Source organism: Ranitomeya variabilis, chromosome 3, assembly GCF_051348905.1.
Source record: "Ranitomeya variabilis isolate aRanVar5 chromosome 3, aRanVar5.hap1, whole genome shotgun sequence".
Taxonomy (NCBI): Eukaryota; Metazoa; Chordata; class Amphibia; order Anura; family Dendrobatidae; genus Ranitomeya; species Ranitomeya variabilis.
The window spans coordinates 627,819,226-627,837,409 of NC_135234.1; the positions used below are offsets into that span (position 1 = coordinate 627,819,226).

An 18,184-nucleotide genomic window follows, 5' to 3' on the forward strand; every position below is an offset into this window, starting at 1 on the left:
CAGGATTGGGCAAATGACAAGTCAGACTCAAAACTACATCTATAAATCTGCTGCTGGTGGACCACGTTTTGTGGGTTATGGAAGTTCCTGTATCTTGGCACAGGAGCGCAGTAGCGGGCCAGTACAATCAATCATTCGTCAAGCACAGTATAATCTTGTCCAAAACACACCAGTTTTGCAAGAATTAGCTAGTAGAGTTGACCAAAGAGTTTTGCAGTACCCAGGTCCAGCGGTAATACATGGCCACCGACCAGGGCCCTACGAACCGCTTACTGACAGTTTCTCTCCTGATTAGTAGGCCCCCCAACATCATTACATTGCAGGCTGTGGGCAAAAGGATGGTTTGGCCAGCACTCACATACACAGGAGCGCTATTAAGCTATGTTCACACATTGCATTTTTGCAGGGCTTGTTTTCTGCAGCCAAAACCTGGTCTCTTGGCAGTTAAAAAACTAAGCTCAAAAAGGCCCTTTTTTAAGCATCTCTGCAACGTTTTTGCTGCGTTTTTTTTGGTGCCGGTTACTTGTGAACTTTTTATTAAAAGTGTGTACTGTAGACAAAGTTAGTTTTATTCATCAAAATGGGTGCGTTTCTGCACTCATTACTTTCTATGGGCGAAAAAAACACAGTGGAAGAATTGACAGGTTGCAGGTTTCAATTCAGTCAGGAAGAAAAAGAAAAAAAAAAAAAAAACTGAAGTTAAAGCTTTTGCTGGAACAGTAAAAAGCAGCTTTTAAATACCCATTCACGACCTTGGACATACCCAGCACGTCTTGGTCTGTTGGTACTTAACCTTAAGCGTACTGGGTACATCATGACTAAAATTAGGCACCGCAAGCACTGCCGCAGTGATCACATACATGTGGGGGTCGCCGCAACTACAATCGGTGTCATCGGCTGTTAAATTTTGAACAGCCTGTCACAACGATTCAGGCAGATTGCCCGAAACACTGATTTCCAGCCTACGATCAGTGCTGTAAGAGCTCAGATCGCAGGCTGTAGCCTAGCAACGCAAGGATCATCAGGGCCAGCTCTGATTGATGCGATCAGCGATCACGTCAATCGCACCAATCTGAGCGCACAGACGTGATGCGACCCCACCCCTTCTGCCGAGGAGTGTGTTTTTTGGCACTCTTTTCTTTTGTGTGTCCTGCAGCCATTGAGCGCTAATCTGTGACGCAAGTCACTGCTCGCAGTCTTCTACACTTTTTGTCCCTTCCCTTTGCACCACTTCCATGCATGCGTCCTGCAGCCAGGGAGTGCTGATCAGTGACAAATCACTAATCAACGTCCTTGCTCGCCATTTTCCAATACTCCCCACCTCCCCTGCACCACTTTGTGTGTGCATCCTACAGCTGCCAAGCCACTGATCAGACACACCACCGATTAGCACCCGCGCTTGTTTTTGGCAAGGACTTTTTTTGTCCACTTTTTTTTTTTGCACCACATCCTTGTGTGCGTACTGTAGCCGTAGAGCCCTGGTCAGTGACAGTCACCAATGACAGGCATGCCGGTTGTTTAAATAAATAAAAAATTGGAGTAAAAAATTTAGATTAGTTAAAAGAAGTAGTTTAGGGACAGTAAAAATACTGTAGTAATTGTCTACTACAATATTTTTTACTGAACTGAGTTAGTGTTCGAGTCAGCGTGGAAAAAAAGAATGCGAGCTACAGCGGTTGAGCGCTGATCAGCAACATCACTGACTGACCTCCGGATGTTTTGTTTGTTTTTGTGTGTGAAAAAAAAATTTTTTTTTAAAAATATAAATTATTTGAAAGAAGAGAAAAAAAAAGAAAAAAAAAAAAAGTGATTTACACCAAACACACACATACACCCCTGAATAAAATTTTGTACAAATACCGCATACATAGAAATCATCATCCCACTCGTCCCTAACACAGTATTCAGGGGAGGAGGCAAACGCCCTCCTTGTCTATAACACTGAGGGAGAGGATCCCACCTTCCTTTATTTTTCAATCTCATCCTCTTCCTCAAGTGATACCGAACCGCCACGTAGATGCCCCATGATAGAAAATGAACCAGCACCCACCATTACTGATCCCATATGGACCTCATCCCCCAAAGACTATGAGCCACAGATTCCTGATTTTGTGGCGCAATCAGGGATTCAGTTTGACACCAACAGTCTCACAGAAATAGATTGCTTCAAAGTCTTTGGGTATGCTCACAAGTGGCGTTGTTGCAGGTTTTTTTATGCAAATTTTCAGCTGCGTTTTACAGTACCAGCAAAGTCTATGAGATTTCAGAAATCTCATGTGAATACTTTTTTTTTTTTGCCCTCAGTATTTTGTGCTTTGCTTGGTTTCTGCAGAATACATCATGTCACTTTCAACATTTTTCACCCATTGAAAGTAATGGATAGTGAAAAGACGCAGGTTATGAGGGCTTGCTGCGTTTTTTGTGCTAAAACCTGATGAAATTGAATTTTTATTTTTTTTTTGTCACTAAACTTTAATCAGAATACACAAGAGAAATGTAATATGACAAAAACATAGAAAAAAAAATGCAAGAAAAACCAAGCAAAATCTGATTTTTTTCTGCAGCTTCTTTACTGCCAAGAACAGGTTTTGCTGCAAAAAAAAAAAAAAAAAAAAAAAAAACAACAAAAAAAAAACACCATGATTTTGTAAACCTCTTGGTGGCCGAGACTAGTCTGAACGCCAAGCAATCTTTGGCACAAAACCACTCTTCATTTTCTAACTGGACCCCTGTAGACGCTGCAGTAGAAAATATGATGTTTTGAGGCCTGGTCCTTCACATGGATGGGGATGGTGAAGTGAACTTTGGCAATATTGAAGTGTTGACGTTTTGTATAACCCTCCAGTGTGCCACATGGATTGGCCATACAAAAGAACTAACCCCGGGGGTTAGATCTTTTGTATTGTCTTACCCCTGAGCACCTAACAGTGGTCGAGCCTGATCCTATCGGCTTTTAGTTCCACATGGCCATGACCTGTAAACGTTTTGAGGGCATCCTCAAATTTTTGCATTACAATGATAATGCACAATGTCCTCCCTGAGATGATCCCAACTTTGACCGACTTTCCAAAGTTCAGCCGATCATTGATCACTTCAGCAACAAGTTTGCTGAGGTGTATGTGCCCCAAAAGGACATCTGTGTGGATGAGCCCCTAATACATTTCAAGGGGAGGCTCAAATTCTGACGATAACTGCCCAGTAAGAGGGCCAGGTATGGAATTAAAGGGGTTGTCCACTTCTAGGACAACCCCTTGTTGATCAAAATGTTTGGCCCCCATAAAATAATAAAGCCTTTATTCCCCTCCAGTGCAAGCGCTGTTCCAGCACTCGCGGTCCCGGGACTCTCGTGCGGTTGTTATGACACATCACGCCCAATAAGCGTTAGCGTCACTGTCTCAGACTTCGGACAAAATCAAACATGAAGAGGAAGTCCAGGCTGCAGCTGATCTCAAACGTCTTCTTCCTGCTCATTTCGACAGGAGCCGGGACAGTGACACCAGCGCTGATTGGGCAGTGGAGTCACGGGTCATAACAGCAAGGGAGCCCCAGGAAGCAGAGTGCCGACACTGCGGTAAAAGCACGGGAGGCGAGTATAACCTTTATTACTTTATGGGGGCAAAGCAAGGGATAAGACGTTGTACAAGTAGTGGACAAGTTCTTTAACTCCTTAACGATCTGAGGTACTTTCGCTTTTGTGTTTTCGATTTTTTTTTGCTCCCCTTCCCAGAGCCATAACATTTTTATTTTTCAGTCAAAATGGCCATGTGTTGGCTTGTTTTTTTACGGGACAAGTCGTACTTTTGAACGACACGATTGGTTTTAACATATCATGCACTGGGGGGGGGGGGGGGGGGACTCCAAGTGCGGTGAAATTGCAAAAAAAGATGCAATTATGATTATCCAGTACATTACGAGTTCACTGACACCAAACATGTCTAGGTTCTTTTTAAGTGGTGAAAAACAGAATTCAAACTTTTTTTTTTTTTTTTTTTTAAAGGAAAAAAAAAAAAAAAAAAACAAAGGCACCATTTTCCGAGACCTGTAGCATCTCCATTTTTCATGATTTGGGTGATGGCTTATTTTTTGCGGACCGAGCTGGCATTTTTATTAATACCATATTGTTGTATATATGATCTTCTGATTGCCTGTTATTGCATTTTATTGCAGTGTAGTGGCGACCAAAAAATTTCTGCAGTTTTTAAATTTTTCTCTCGTTACACAGCTTACCGATCTAGATAGATAGATAGATAGATAGATAGATAGATAGATAGATAGATAGATAGATAGTGAATACGGCAATACTAAATATGTGTAAGTTTGATTTTTTTTATTTTATTTTGAATGGGGCAAAAGGGGGGCGATTTTAAAGTTTTTAAAAACTTTTTTTTTTTGCATGCTTTAATAGGAGACTAGAAGCTACAGTTGTCCGATCAGCTCTGCTACAAATAGGCGATGATCAGATCTCTTGCATGTAGCAGAAATGCTCACTTGCTATGAGCGCCAACCACTGGGCAGCGCTCATAGCAATCCGGCTATGACAACCATAGAGGTCTGCTGGAGACCTCTGTCATGTCAACCTATCGGTGACCCGAAATCACGGGATGGGAGTGTCACCGATTGTCGGTATTTCGGGAGCACTGACCGGAAGAATGAGTTAAATGGCGATGTCTGAGAGTAACAGCAGCATTTAACAGGTTAACAGGCGTGGGTGGATCGTGAATCCACCTGCAGCTGTTGGAAGCACATATCAGCTGTTCAAAACAGCTGACATGTGCCGAGAAAGATGTGGGCTCTGCTCCAGAGCCCACAGGTTAAGAGTTTAAGGGTATGTGCACACGTTGCGGTTTTTACTGCGGATCCGCAGCGTTTTTGACGCTGTGAATCCGCAGCAGTTTTCCATGCGGTATACAATACCATGTTAACCTATGGAAAATAAAAACCGCTGTGCACATGCTGCGGAAAAAAAACACGCGGAAACGCAGCGGTTTATTTTCCGTAGCATGTCAATTCTTTGTGCGGATTCTGCAGCAGTGTTACACCTGCTCCATATTAAAAAAAAACGCAGGTGTAAAACCGCAGTAAAATCTGCACAAAAACCGCGGTAAATCCATGGAAAATCCGCTATAAATCCGCAGGAAAAATGCAGTGTTTTTGCCCTGCGGATTTATCAAAATCAGTGCGGAAAAATCGGCACACCAGTCCGCAGCGTGTGCACATAGCCTCAGGGGGTTCAATCAGGGTGTTCTTCCCGTTATAATGCCCCCCTGTCCATGGAGTGAAAGGGAAAATTGTGTGGGATTTGGTGCACCCACAGCTGGTTCAAGGTTATCACCTTTATGTAGATATCTTTCATATCAGCATCCCACCGTTCAAGTCCCTACCTGCTGTACTCTCCACAAAAAAAAAAAAAAAACAGAAAGGCCTCCCTAAGACGCTAATTGGGCAGCTGCTCAGAAAGGTGAGAAGAAAGCCCAAATGTAGGGACAACATGCTGGTGCTCAAGTACAAGGACAATAGGGATGTCATTTTCTTGATCACACTGTACAAGGTATGTCTACACAGGTCACCAAACCAGACTGAATACTGAGGTACAAGAACATGGGGAGGGGAGTTGATCTCAGACTTACAGTGCCATGAGAAAAGCCAAGGTGTGGTACAAGAAGCTGGCCACGCACATTGTACAGATGGCAATGTACAACGCTTACATGCTATCTCCATGCGCAGGCCAGACGGGTACATGGTGCCGTCTGTTCCAGGAGGTAGTGATTAAAGCCCTAATAGTTGGCAGTGGGGCCCCAGTACTTTCGGAATTGAAGGTGCCCGTGTTGTACCAGGCCATTTAGTCGATGAGGACACTCAAACCTTAAAGAAAGGAAGGTCGCAAAAAAGGTGCCAAGTGTGTTACATAAGGGGGATACGCAAGGACACCATTTGACAGACTGTACCACACATCCATGGACTACTAAATTTCTGACTTGCAGAACGCATGTATCCCAACCTGACGCACACTATACAACGCATGTATGCAGACTACACATTTTACGCATACGCCACCACAATAGAAAATTCACATACCAGGAAAATACTAGATCAATTCCAATATAAGGTCACTTGGGGGGGGGGGGGGGGGGGGTTTCTACTGTTCAGGAACATCAGGGGTTCTACAGACACAGCATGACTCCCGCAGACCATTCTACCAAAGTCTGCATTCCACAACGTCACTCCTTCCCGAACTCTGCCATGCACCCAAACAGTGGCTTTCTCCGACATATGAGGCATCAGCGTACTCATGAGAATTTGCACAACAAATTTTTGGAGTCCATATTCTCCTGTTACCCTTGTAGAATGCACAGTTGTGGAAACAGCGAAAGTACAGTGTCCAAAAAGCTGCTATTCCTGATAGTGTGGCCTTAGGCCCCTTTCACACATCAGTTCTTTGCCAGTCACAATCTATCGAATTTTGAAAAAAAAAACGGATCCGGCGACTGATGCTGCCAGATCCATTTTTTTCCTCATAGACTTGTATTAGCGACCGATGGCCTCACGTATCATCAGTCGTTCGCCAGATCCGTCGAAACTTGTTTGTCCAGCGGACAAAGTAACTTTTTTGTGTACGTAGAAAAAAAAAACGGATCCGTCGCCATCCGTCGTTTGCTCAAATGGAAGCCAATGGCGCCGGATCCGTCAAATGACGGAATCCGACGACGGATTCAGTTTTTTAACTGAGCATGCTCCGATCCAATTAGCCAGATCCGCTAGTCGGATCCGTCCAATAAAACGGATCCGTCGCATCAGTTTTTCACAATCTTCGACGGATCAGTCGAGCCAAAGGATTGTGACGGACGGCAAAAAACTGATGTGTGAAAGGGGCCTACACTGTCAGACAAACCTATGGAAACTGTCATTAGGTCTAACGTGCATGGGGAGAAGGGGGCCAAGCTACTTTCACACTAGCGTCGTACGACGCACGATGAATTGCGTCGTTGCGACATACCGACGCAAGCAGTGAAAGCGCCGCACAATGGGGGCAGCGAATGCTGTTTTTCAACGCATCCACTGCCCCATTGTGAGGTGCGGGGAGGAGGGGGCGGAGTTCCAGCCGCGCATGCGCAGTCGGAAATGGCGGACACGACGCACCAAAAAACGTTACATGCAACGTTTTTTGGTGGCGACGGTCCGACGCAACCGTCGCACGGTTGTGACGTGTGGCAATGCGTCGCCGCTAATGCAAGTCAATGGAGAGAAAAAACGCATCACTAGTGTGAAAGTAGCCTAAACTACACATTCTCTATCCAGTGACACAATAAGCTAATCTGCCGTTTACTAGTCAGCCAGGAGAGATACCTGTTTCACAGTCATCTTAGGCTACTTTCACACTAGCATCGTGCACTGCACGTCGCTATGCGTCGTTTTGTAGAAAAAACGCATCCTGCAAAAGTGCTTGCAGGATGCATTTTTTCTCCATTGACTTGCATTAGCGACGCATTGCCACACGTCGCAACCGTCGTGCGACGGTTGTGTCTGACCGTCGCCACCAAAAAACGTTGCTTGTTTTGGTGCGTCGTGCCCGTCTTTTCCGACCGCGCATGCGCGGCCGGAACTCCCTCCCCGCACCTCACAATGGGGCAGCGGATGCATTGAAAAACAGCATCCGCTGCCCCCGTTGTGCGGCGCTTTCACAGTATGCGTCGGTGCGCCGCAATGTCGCATTGCGACGTGCAGTGCACGACGCTAATGTGAAAGTAGCCTTAGGCTCTGTATTCGTACACTGTATGTCGGAGCCTTTGGCTTGAGATGAATATCACAAAATTCTCCCAAGGTAACCTCTATTAGAAGACTAACAAGAGCACAGCTTTAAAAGGGTAGCCACACATTACAGTAAATATCACTGGGACGGTCTGAAGAGAATAGTCAAGCCTATTATCCAGGGAGATAAGCTACTACTAGAGGCATCTGGCAGCGACTGACTCCAATGTCCCCATTGAGAACACATAGTACAGTTAGTCCTCGGGTTACAACGGTCTCGAGTTACATCGTTTCGTGGTTACGACGCTTTATACGAGGCCTCATTCCGACTTACACGGTTTTGCGTCGTAAGTCGAACTATGTGCAACTACGTGCAGTGGCGGAAGAATAGAGTCCAGGACTGTACACTGTACCCGGTTACACGAGGAAAACAAGTCTCCTGCACGCCATAACACCCTAATTATGTAGGGTACAGTGTTAGGATAGGTGTTTGGATAGGCTAAGTGTTTGCAGTACTGTACTGTAATGGTACAGTACTGTATGTATGGTCCGACTTACATCGAAATTCGGTTTACGACGCCGTGTAAGAACGGATCAACGTCGTAAGTCGAGGACTACCTGTATAGCTGTCAGTGAGCTGCCATTAAAGGGATCAGTACTTTCAGATATCTATGGGAAAAAGGCTATTTACTTTAGGTCAAATAATTAAGAGAAAACTGATAAGCGGTAACCAGTGGCAGAGAATAGCCATTTAGTTACAATATACACTGTGTGCAGAATTATTAGGCAAGTTGTATTTTGATCACATGATACTTTTTAGGGTACGTGTCCACGTACAGGATGGCTGGCGGTTTGAATGCAGCTGCAAACCCGCTCCGCCCCCTTCTCTAGACGCGATGATACCGGATGTGTTCATTGCACACATCCAGCATCATCGCACCCCACACATAGGGCCCTGTGTTTTACCTTGCGGCGACGCAGCGTTGCCGCAAGGTAAACGGACATGCTGCGATCTAAAAAGACGCGCCGCATGTCCGGAATCGCCGGATGCGTGTTACCACGCATAGTGGAGACGGGATTACATAAAATCCCCTCCACTATGCTGTAACATCTGGACGCTGCGTGTTTGACGCTGTGGCTCTACGCAGCGTCAAACACGCAGCGTTTCCTGAATGTGGAGACATACCCTAAGGCCGGAGACACACTGGTGCGAGAGACGGCCGAGTCTCGCTGGTTAAAAGCAAGCTGTGGCACCTGCACTCCGGAGCGGAGCGTGCGGCTCCATAGCAATACATGGAGCTGCACGCTCAGCTCCGGAGTGCAGGTGCCACAGCTTGCTTTTAACCAGCGAGACTCGGCCGTCTCTCGCACCAGTGTGTCTCCGGCCTTAGGGTATGTGTCCACGTTCAGGTTTGCTTCAAGCTTTGGTCAGGATTTTATGCAGGTAAAATCCTGACCAAATCTGCACCTGAGGTCACTGGCAGGTCACCTGCGGTGTTCCTGCGTGTTTTGCTCATTGTAGCAACATGCTGCGTTCTGAAAAAACGCAATGCATGTGCGTTTTTGCGGGAAAAACGCATGCGTTTTTTAATGCACAGTGGAGACGGGATTTCATTAAATCCCCTCCACTATGCTGCAACATCTGGACGCTGCGTTTTTCACGCTGCGGCTCAGCGCTGCGTCAAAAACGCAGCGTTTCCTGAACGCGGACACATACCCTTAGGGTACGTCTCCACGGTCCGTTTCGCCGGCGGGATCGCCGCAGCGGCGAAGCCGCTCGGCGCTAAGCCCCACCCCCTTAATGGGACGCGATGGTGCCGGATGTGTACAGTACACATCCAGGATCATCGCACCCCTCGCCATAGGGCCCTGTGATATGCCTTGCGGGGACGCTGCGTCCCTGTAAGGTGTACGGACATGCTGCGTTCTGAAAAGACGCGCAGCATGTCCGCAGTCGCAGGGCCTCCGCGTGCGGGTTTCCACGCATAGTGGAGACGGGATTTCATAAAATCCCCTCCACTATGCTGGAACATCTGGACGCTGCTTGTTTGACGCTGCAGCGTCAAACAAGCAGCGTTTACGTACCGTGGAAACATACCCTAATGCTGTACATGTTGTCCTACTCCAAGCTGTTCAGGCTTGAGAGCCAACTACCAATTAAAGTAAATCAGGTGATGTGCATCTCTGTAATGAGGAGGGGTTTTGTCTTGTGACATCAAAACCCTACATAAGGTGTGCTTAATTATTAGGCAACTTCCTTTCCTTTGGCAAAATGGGTCAAAAGAGATTTGACGGGCTCTGGAAAGTCCAAAATTGTGAGATGTCTTGCAGAGGGATGCAGCAGTCTTGAAATTGCCAAATCTTTGAAGCGTGATCACCGATCAAGTGTTTCATGGCAAATAGCCAACAGGGTCGCAAGAAGCGTGTTGGGCAAAAAAGGCGCAAAATAACTGCCCATGAATTGAGGAAAATCAATCGTGAAGCTGCCAAGATGCCATTTGCTACCAGTTTTGCCATATTTCAGAGCTGCAACGTTACTGGAGTAACAAAAAGCACAAGGTAAGGAAGGCTGACAAATGACCTCCTTTGAACAAGAAACATAAGATAAAACGTCAAGACTGGGCCAAGAAATATCTTAAGACTGACTTTTCAAAGGTTTTATGGACTGATGAAATGAGAGTGACTCTTGATGGGCCAGAGACTGGATCAGTAAAGGGCAGAGATCTCCACTCCGACCCAGACGCCAGCAAGGTGGAGGTGGGGTACTGGTATGGGCTGGTATCAAAGGTGAACTTGTGGGACCTTTTCGGGTTGAGGATGGAGTGAAGATCAACTCCCAGACCTACTGCCTGTTTCTGGAAGGCAACTTCTTCAAGCAGTGGTACAGGAAGAAGTCAGTATTGTTCAAGAAAAACATGATTTTCATGCAGGACAATGCTCCATCACATGCCTCCAACTACACCACAGCGTGGCTGGCCAGTAAAGGTCTCAAAGAACAAAAATAATGACTTGGCCCCCTTGTTCACCTGATCTGAACCCCATAGAGAACCTGTGGTCCCTCATAAAATGTGAGATCTACAGGGAGGGAAAACAGTACACCTCTCGGAACAGTGTCTGGGAGGCTGTGGTGGCTGCTGCACGCAATGTTGATCGTAAACAGATCAAGCAACTGACAGAATCTATGGATGGAAGGCTGGTGAGTGTCATCATAAAGAAAGGTGGCTATATTGGCCACTAATTTTTTGGGGTTTTGTTTTTGTATGTCAGAAATGTTTATTACTAAATTTTGTGCAGTTATATTGGTTTACCTGGTGAAAATAAACAAGTGAGGTGGGAATATCTGGTTTTTATTAAGTTGCCTAATAATTCTTCGCAGTAATAGTTACCTGCACAAACAGATATCCTCCTAAGAAAGCCAGATCTAAAAAAAAAAAAAAAACCACTCCAACTTCCAAAAATATTAAGCTTTGCTATTTGAGTCTTTGGGGTTGATTGAGAACACCATTTATTTACATTTCTGGAGGCATTCATGTGTGTTTGCAGCAGATGTAGTAAGTTGTATTCATCTGAAATGACCCCATTCACAGAATTTTTTCTAGAAAATACTCAACATGTGCACTTTAATGACACTGCTCAGACACTAAACTGAAATGTAGACAGCGTTCTAGTTCTTGACGGCTTTTAGCATATTTTATTTCTGCACATTAGGTTACCGTACTTTTTCTTTTTTATAGCATTTGAGTGCTTTTTTTGTGTCTGATCACATCTTTTTGACTATTTTTAGCATGTCATGTTTTAAATAAAGCTTTGTTTTTGATAGTTCCTTGTAGTTGACAAAACATTATATAGTCATGTGCAGATTACATGCAGGATGTTTTATGCGTTTCCGCTGCAGAAACACGCTAAGAACCATGTGCATTTTTTACCTGTGAATTTTCCACATCTAATACAAGTCTATGTGAGGAATCGGCAAATAAAGCGTTCCTGCAAAACAAATTGGTGTGTGGATTTGATGGTCAGTTTACACACACAAAAAAAAAAAAACACAGGGCATGAGATTTTTATCAATTTATCTTCCACTTTGCTGAAACGTTTTTGAAGCAGTAAAACTATGCAGCATCAAAACCTGATTGTGGGCACAAAGTTAGGCCACGTTCACACATCTGTGCTTAGACACATACGTGAAAAGATGGTACCAGGGTCAGTGTTTTGGATCATCAGTGTCTGGTCCGGATGTCCTTTTTTACCACCAGTATTTTTCACGGATGGATAAATACATTACAAATCTTCTCCTACCCTTATGTTAAATTCAACGCCACAATGATGCACGTAGATTTACTGGAAGCCCGAAATAATTACCGTAATGTAAAACAGAAATTGCTAAATTAGTGTTCTTGCACAAAAAAAAAAAAAAAAGCCTGGGTGGGGAATTGGTGCACCACAAGGTACCTACTCCAAAAGAGACAATAGCAATCTGATTATTGCATTTTAATTTGTTCTCCATTTTTCTATGCATTTTTTTTCTGCAGATTTGATGCAACATTTTATTTTTAATGCATTCATTAAAAAAAAAAATATATATATATTTTGGTCTTTCATATCGGTTTTCCTGTTACCCCATACAAACTATAAGGGTGCAAACAATCGGGGGGGAAAAAAAAAAAAAAAAAAATTATATATATAATATATATATATATATATATATATATATATATATATATATATATATATATATATATATATATATATATATATATATATACACAATTCTTAGAATGCTCAGTGAGCTTGAGTTTTCATGAATTCACATCCTATTTTAACTTCTTAAATTGAGCAGATTTTCTGTATTAAAAAAACCACCATTGAGGCTGTGTACCCACATTGATTTTTATGCGTTTACCGACACGTTTTTGCCACAGCGGAAATGCTTTAAAAAAAAAACACGCATTCCCATGCAATCCGATGGGATTCTGCAGTTGCTGTGCCCATGCTGCGGATTTTCCTGCTGCGGAATCGCATAGCGGTAAAATCTGCAGCATGTTCATTATTTCTGCGGAATCGCGGTGATTCTGACGCCATAGGATTGCATTGAAACGCTCACTTTATGCATGTGGCTATGCCCACCACTGCGTAAAGTGAGCGCTTCATGTGTGGATGGTACCCAGGGTCTGGAGGAGAGGACATTCTCCTCCAGGCCCTGGGTACAATATTACTGTAAAAAAAAAAAAAAAAAAGTGGGATATACTTACCTTGTGATGGCCCGCGATGGCTTCTGTTCCCAGGGATGCATTGCGCGAATCACCTGAGATGACGTCGCAGTCACGCGACCGTGATGTCACAAAGGTCCTTCGCGCAAAGCATCCCTGGGAACAGAACGTATTGGGAGCGCCACTGAGGAGATTGGGGGCCGCCAGAAGGTGAGAAAATTATATTTTTTATTCTTTTTAACATTCTATCTTTTACTATTCAATAGTAAAAAGTTGGTCACACTTGTCAAGCACTATGCTTGACAAGTGTGACCAACCTGTCAATCACTTTTCCAAGCAATGCTTCAAATCTCTTGTAAAAGCGCAAGCATTCTGCAAGCTAAAAATGCTTGCAAAACGCATGCAAATTCCGCATGCGTTTTATCCGCGGCAGGGAGTTGCGGAAATGCTGCGGACATTTCCGTAGCATTTCTGCAACGTGGGCACATAGCCTTACACTTCATGGCAACATGGGGGGGGGGGGCACCTATGTTGCATTTCTGCAGCCAGGTACATAGCCATCAATTTTTAGGCTGTGCCTCTTCAAAAATGTATTATTTTTTTTTAAACCTTTAGTGAACATGGTGCAAAACGCTAAAAACTGTTCTTAGTTTAACACTGGACAGTGTTGTAAAAAAATGTGAGACAATGAGTAACGAAACTGTAAACATATGAAGACAGCAACTACCAGGCAAAGAACACCCAAGATTGAGAACCACTACCCATACAGAGTACTGGCCTCATGTACTAAGATTAGACTATGTTATCCATAGCAATGATTCGTTGGGTATTCCGACTCATTTTTACATTCCTTTTTTTTTTTTTTTAACAATCTTATTAAAATCAAAGTCACCAATAAGCCTTCCTTCTGTCAGGTGTGCGTTGCATGAAGAAGCCTGTAGCTGGCCATGCTATTCAATCCCTGACACCAAGGTTAGCAGCAGTCAGCTTTGATTCATAGAGTCCTCGGAGTCCATGTGAATACCGAGTGCTCCCTACTCCTTGCATTATACCTCCGTATATAATGACAGTCAATAGAGTCAAGAAAACAGGGTTGTCACAGATAAACAATGCTATTGACATAATTCTACATGTGAAAAGGTCACCTACAGACCAACGCAGCTGTCGGTCACAGATCTAATGGCTTTGGATGGGACATAGTGAAGGGCAACAATCATTACAAGTAATGCTGAAATGACCAGGTATGAACTGAAAAAAAAAAAAACCTTTTAAAGTCTTAGTCCTTGCGTGTCATGTGTTTACAACTGATGCACTTTTACAACTAGTGGTCACTGATTCGAGATCATCATCCATCATAAAAAAATGTCATGATGGCTTGTGGGAAGACGCCGCGATGATCATTACAAAGTATGACCGCCATCTGAAGGCTTAAACTTATTTTGCTTTGTGACAACGCAAATGATTGAACAAGTATCTATTTATTAGAGAGAACCAAAGTAGTGTGCGAACATATTAATATGTATTGCTTTTAGATGGATTATAATATAATTAAAAAAAATAAACAAATAAAAAATTAATACACCATTACCTGTGTAACATGGACATAAAAATAATACAATTATAAGAGGAGGAGGACGACATCTGTTTCATTATAGAAAGCCTGAGGAGATACAACAGGTCCTTCCCTTTTATCAATGATTTACGGTATATACTAAAAACCAATATTCTGCAATTCCCTGAGCCGATACTGGCACCCCAATACAGGCGAAATGGCGCCTGCTTGACTGTGGCTGTCCCTAACTCTCCCTGTTATGCCCGGATACCTACTCTCAGACCTAGCTCAGTGTAACAGAGCGGATATATTTACTAATATTGGTTGGTTAGAACACAGCAATAAACAAAAAATGTATATATTTGTATTTTTCTCAAGGTGTTTCTCCATCCATCAGAAGGCTTGGTGTGTAGATGGATAACTGCAGGCTCATGATGGGCAGTCGCAACGCAAATGCCAGTGTGGGTAAAAGGCAAAAATGTACACTAACCCCTGACTGACCACCCCGACTACCATTACATCAATAGCCGAACAATTTTAGATTGACCTTTCTGACAGACGTACGTCCAAAGTGTGTGTGTTAGAATTACGCCAGTCCAGCCTAGCTCAGCGCATGTGGAACGTAAGGCCACATTCACACATTCAGTATTTGGTCAGTATTTTTCATCAGTATTTGTAAGCCAAAACCAGGAGTGGGTGATAAATACAGAAGCGGTGCATATGTTTCTATTATACTTTTCCTCTAATTGTTCCACTCCTGGTTTTGGCTTACAAATACTGATGAAAAATACTGACCAAATGCTGAACGTGTGAATGTGGCCTAAAAGTAGTCGTATCAGTTAGACTTGTGTTTTGTTGTTTTTTTGTGGTTTTTTTATATCCAAAATAAAATTAAAAAAATGTTTCCCGTGTAAACTATGAAGCGATGCTGTCCATACTGCATCCATTTTTTCCCCAAACACATTTACATCTAATTTTCTCATCCAATAAATGAGTCTAGTGCCTGCTACAATTGTTCCCCCATACAGAGCCATGAGGTGAAACATTCAGGTGAACTATCACAATGACTAATATTCCAAGAAGACCCTGGTAGGACGTTTGCCTTAGCTGACAGGCTGCGGACCTCTCTGGAGACGCCAGAACAGGCTGCCCATGTGATGGTCCGTACTATAGGCCGGATACAATCTCTGTACTGTGCTGGGGAACATGTTGCCGCCACATAAATCAGAAGCAATAAGGATGAGCGCATATACAAGTGTGTGCGAGTAGAGGAGACGCCATCCTGACCAATGGCACCCAACAGGGCGGCTCAGGTGACAGATTTCAGAGTATCACAGAGCGCACTAGTCTCCCCCATTCAAGTCTATGGGGGCGCAATGTCTGGAACCACGCGGTCTCATTATCAGCACTGCCAGTGTCAGAGTCAGGGTTTCGGAAGTAAAGAATTCTGCCAGAAAATGGGGACCGCTGCTTCCACAAAGCCCTGCTGACAGTATGAGGCTCAGTCACGGATTCGCTGGCAGCACAGATCACTGCGCCATTTGTGCGGGTACAGTGCGTGGCACCATAACAGAAAACCACAGGGGCTCACCGATGCCAGGCAGGCGGCACTGCTGGTATCATCTGACAAAATACAGAGAGGAGCTCTGCCCTGCTGCTCGGGGCCACCCGAATATCACACACCACATGCGCCAAGAGCTGGCGGAGCAGCCCACCGGGGCACAGCGTGGCAGAACCTCTGTGCCACCTCCATAGGTGACATGATGCCCCCTACGCACTGTATAGGACCGGCATGGTTATCGTGAGCGGATCCCATGGGCGCCAGTACTGGATCCCATCTTCGGATCCTGGTACCAACGCTTCTCTGCCTAATACATAGATCAGACCCGCGACACATGAAGGGACGCCCGCCGTACGCCCCCTGTGCCCGCCGTGGGGCGGGGTTACCAATCTACCAAGGATGTGACGCGTCAACAAGAAAGTTACATTGTGGCAAAGTTGTCTCCAACATCTGCCAACAGAGCGGCCCATGGCCAGCACATGGCACCTCTGCCACACAAAGAGCTGTACAGGTGCCCGCCAGGTACGGGGCGCGAAGGTGGTGCCAGGAGGCCCGGTGCATGGCAACTAGGGAGGGCGAGATCTGGCACCTGCCCCCCAGGATGTGCCCGCTGCCCCCAGGACTGGGAAGTCACCAATGTAGCAGAATAAACAGAGAATTGGGAAACTTGTGACGAGGAGGAGTAGAAATGGCGCACAAAGCCCCGGGCAGGCCGGGCACGGCCATGGCACACGGTGTCAGCTCCGGGCATTGTACTGACGTGGGCAGCGGACGGGCCGCACACACAGGCCGGGGCGCACAAAGAGGCAGCGCGGCCCCGCACACTCCCACCCTGCTCTCCCGCCGCTCACCTCTACAGTGGCCGGGGCAGCATCTCACCCCGTCACCCGACACTCCGCCCGGGACTGGGGCACCCCAGAGTGCAGCTGCGGCCTCCCCGGCCTCCTCTACTCCATGCCCCGGCTCGGCCGTCCCGCTGTGTCCTCCCGGCCTCGCCGTTCGCTTCCTGTCGTGATATCCACCTCCCAATCCTCAGTCGTTCAGAATTAAGTCGCCATTTTCCTTTGCCCGGAGATAAAATAGTCCAGTGGAGCCGGGATGTCCCCGATCGTAGCGCTCAGGCCGCAGGCCCCCCCCTCCCGGCACACACAGGGGGAAACAGTCCGGAAGCAGGGGGAAGGCGGCAGCGAGGGCGGAGCCAATGTCTTTGTCGGTGTATCCGGTTGGCAGATTTCGTTGCTCTTTTCCAGCACCGGGTCTTTATTAGAGCTGCGGCAGCGGAGGAGGAGGAGGAGGGATACGCGCGACCGCTCGGGATGTGACTGTGCAGTGACGCGGCTCCGCACAGGATGCTTCCGCCGGGGGATTAACTGCTTCACTGCCGGGCTCTAGTGGGCGAAAGCACGTGGGAAACAGAGAGGGGAGGCTGCCGGTGTCCGTCCAAAAATGGTGGGCGGGAGGTGACGAGAACCACAATAATAACAACAAAAACACTGAGGCCTGTAGGGTGCGCAACCTGACGGGCGGCCACTGTGGAGCAGCTACCTGTGCGGCAGATACACAAAGAAGCGAGTCCTCTCCACATGCAAGTCCTTCAGGTGTCCTACAAGTGTGGGGACGCTGGCTGCCTGCATGGGCGGCTCTCCCTGGCCTCAGCTTTAGCCCAGTATTGGGGCACAGGCCTCCTTATTATACCCCAGTATTGGGGCACAGGCCTAACCCTCATTATACCCCAGTGTTGGGGCACAGGCCTAACCCTCATTATACCCCAGTGTTGGGGCACAGGCCCCCTCATTATACCCCAGTATTGTAGCACAGGCCTCCCCTCATTATACCCCAGTATTGGGGCACAGGCCTCCTTATTATACCCCAGTATTGGGGCACAGGCCTAACCCTCATTATACCCCAGTATTGGGGCACAGGCCTAACCCTCATTATACCCCAGTGTTGGGGCACAGGCCTAACCCTCATTATACCCCAGTGTTGGGGCACAGGCCCCCTCATTATACCCCAGTATTGTAGCACAGGCCTCCCCTCATTATACCCCAGTATTGGGGCACAGGCCCCCTCATTATACCCCAGTATTGTAGCACAGGCCTCCCCTCATTATACCCCAGT

The 18,184-nt window shown here is 45.9% G+C and overlaps 1 protein-coding gene across 1 annotated transcript in view; it reads right to left on the minus strand.

Moving 5' to 3' along the window:
- Nucleotides 1-17,386, minus strand: part of KMT2D (lysine methyltransferase 2D) — a 244,352-nt gene extending 226,966 nt beyond the window's left edge. The window contains exon 1 of the mRNA XM_077297477.1: nt 16,918-17,386. The gene's annotated coding sequence lies outside the window, so the exon portion shown is untranslated. The remainder of the gene's footprint in view (nt 1-16,917) is intronic.
- Nucleotides 17,387-18,184: the final 798 nt, after the last annotated feature.